Source organism: Pinus tabuliformis, chromosome 8 (assembly GCF_031772625.1).
Source record: "Pinus tabuliformis cultivar Carrire ecotype Pingquan chromosome 8, CPIR1, whole genome shotgun sequence".
In the NCBI taxonomy this organism is placed as follows: Eukaryota; Viridiplantae; Streptophyta; class Pinopsida; order Pinales; family Pinaceae; genus Pinus; species Pinus tabuliformis.
In genome coordinates this window covers 1805449396-1805452398 of record NC_142294.1, presented here as the reverse complement: position 1 = coordinate 1805452398, position 3003 = coordinate 1805449396, and the positions used below count along the sequence as shown (strand labels likewise).

The following is a 3003-nucleotide window of genomic DNA, read 5'->3' as shown; positions in this document are numbered from 1 at the left end:
CCTTGAAAATTATTTCGTCCTCCTCTGTTAAAATTGTTGCCAATGCTTTGGCTTTGACCTCGATTATGTGCTGCTTGATTCTGATTCCATCTGCCTCTTCCTCGAGAACTATCTGTTGATGACTTACTAGTGCTGGATTCTGTGAGAAAAACATCTTCACCAACTTTCTTCTTCTTCCCAAAAGTTTTATCATGTTGACTCAACATTTCACAAAGCTCATCAAACTTTAGTTTCTCTAATTTCCCAGTTACTTGTAGAGTCTCTAAAAAATGTGTGTAGGAAGAAGGAAGTCCAGCAATTACAATTGTGACCATAAATCTATCATCAATTGCGGGAAAACCAGCATTAATAATTTCTTGCCTAATATTCTTAAGTCTGGAGAGATATTCAAGAATATCACCATCTTCAGTTAATTTTTGTTGCGACAATTTTAATTGTAAATCGACTTTCTTTGATTCAGGCTGAGTATCAAAGAGGTCATTAAAAGTTTTCAAGGCAATCCATGCATCTAAAGAATTTTCTATATGGGCATACATTTCATCATTCACAGACGATTTAATAAGAGCTAAGGCTTTAGCATTCTTGATTTCCCATTTTTCCAGTGCATCTGCATCTGTGGGTTTATTCGGCTTAACATCTCCATCACATATTCCCTGCCATAATTCATTATAAATGAGTGTGCTTTCGATGAGTCGATGCCATGTTTTATAAGATTTTGTGCCTTCAAGTTTGTCGGAATCAGAAAACAAATTAATCAACTTAGACATTTTAGCGTTGAAGCGTCGCACGAAGAATCAGAACAGAAAGGACAAGATAGTCAACACAACACACCACGCAAAAAACACGATCTATCGGGCCTTGGCCTTGACCCTCGAATAGTCGTCAAAACAGGAGAAAATTGACTGAGCTTTGCACTTGGCTCTAGTCAATTTCTCAAATTTTTACAAGGCAACTTTCAAAATTTGACTTTTTACAATGGTGCTTTTGCACACTCTGGTAAAAAAAATTTACCCGCCCCTCAAAGTAAAATTACTTTGAGTTACACTTATCTCCTTCAAAAAATTAAATTAAAAAAAAACTCCTTGTTGCTCCAAAAAATAAAATCACCTTAACAAATGTTACAAGACCCTTATTACTCCAATAATAAAACATTACATAAAATTATGTATATTTGAATCAAAAATTCATTGTAGTTGTATTAAAAAACCCACAATTGATCGCCCACAAAAGAGGCCCTTCCAAAGACTGGCAATCGGTTTCATCCCTTTTCTTGCTTTCTTTAGCCAATCATAGCACCAAGGTTCCATTTAGCAGAGAGATTAAAAAACTTTACAACTTGCACTCAGAAATATTCAAGTCTGGTGAATAACAAGACTGTTTCTATTACTCTGCTGGAGAATGCCATAAGCAAGTGCCCTGAGTCGCATGAAAAGCAGGTCATTCCTCTGTCAGAAGATAAATCAGAAAAATATGAAGTTGTTAAATGTTTTGCCACTAAGCTACAGGCCCATGGTGATGTGCAGGAAAAAGTTGTTGTAGTCTCTCAAACAGCAAAACCAAGTACTATATAAATCACTTTAAAATTTGTTAGATTTCTGTTTTCACAATCTCCCAGGAAATCAACGCAAAAAGTTGCTTGCCTTTGTCACGCATTTTCTGGTTTATGTGAAAAGCCAGAACGCGCAGAGGTTGCTCATGTTGATCACAATGGTTGTCTCCTTCTGGGCGGTGAAAAAGGTCATATCTTTGAATAACTGGAAGACTAGCTACGGGATCCATGGTTCCTGGCCTTCTGCCTGGTAATGAACGAAGCTCCTTATTGCTCACAGGCTTTCTTCTGCTTCACATAATCTTGTTTGTCTAAAAGCTCCAACAAAAAAACTTCACAAGATACCAACGCATCTCCACTCAATGCAGGGACTTCAACACAATTCTTTTCTTAATGCAGGCTCAATACAGGTTTTAATGAATAGTTGTGCAATTCTGTTGACTCCTCAATAATTCCAATTCGTAGCTCCAATGCCAAAATGCATTTTAAACACAACAAATATCAATATTGGCTTTGATATTTGTCAAACAGACCAGGGAGGATCATCCGACCACATCGAGGGCACAGAATGGATGCATTTATGGAAAAAGCTGGGTCTGTCTGGTTTAGTCGTCGTGCTAACAAAGAGATCTCATCTTTCGGGGACGATATCAATTCTTTTTCAAACAGTGTTGAAGGAGGAACAAAATGGTTGATCAACAAACTGAAAGGATCGATGCAAAAGCCACTACCTGATCTCTTACAGGAGTATCATCTACCTAAAGGTCTATTTTCCCAAAATGCTACAAATTATGAATTTGATGAAGAGACAGGCAAGCTCACAGTATTTATTCCATCTATCTGTGAGGTAGGCTTTAAGGATTCTTCTGTCTTAAGATATGCTATGACAGTCATAGGCTACCTAGAGAAAGGGAAACTTACAGATATTGAAGGAATGAAAACTAAAGTTGTATTTTGGGCCAAAGTTACCTCTGTCTCTGTTGATGGTCTGCAATCAAGCAAGGTCTATTTTACTGCCGGCATGAAAAAGTCACGATAAAGAGATGCATATGAAGTGCGTAGAGATGGAATCAACATGGAGACGTTATCAGGGCCAATGCACACAGTAGCAAGTAATCCAGCTCGGCGCTCAGAAAAAATGATGAAATATAATTCATTATATATATATATTACTTGCCCACATGTAGTTCTAGGCTAATATGCAGCTTCAGGCTTTTATGCAGTTTTTTTTTTAAATGATTTTAGAATTGGCAGATCTAAAATCAATAAAAAAAAATTGTTTCAAATTTCATACCAATCTTTTGCTGATCACTTCAACGGAGTTGAGTTTTTCCACGATCTGATAGAGCTGGAATCTCCTCCTCAAATCAACTGCTGGAATCTCTTCCTCAAATCAACTGCAGCATTACTGGAGCTCTGATACCACAATAATTGCAGAAGTGTCCTCAGACACG

General features: G+C 37.3%; 1 pseudogene; it reads left to right on the top strand.

Annotated features, from left to right (window-relative positions):
- Positions 1-2117: 2117 nt before the first annotated feature.
- Positions 2118-2747, top strand: LOC149243454 (uncharacterized protein At5g01610 pseudogene; annotated as a pseudogene).
- The last annotated feature ends 256 nt before the right edge of the window (positions 2748-3003 follow it).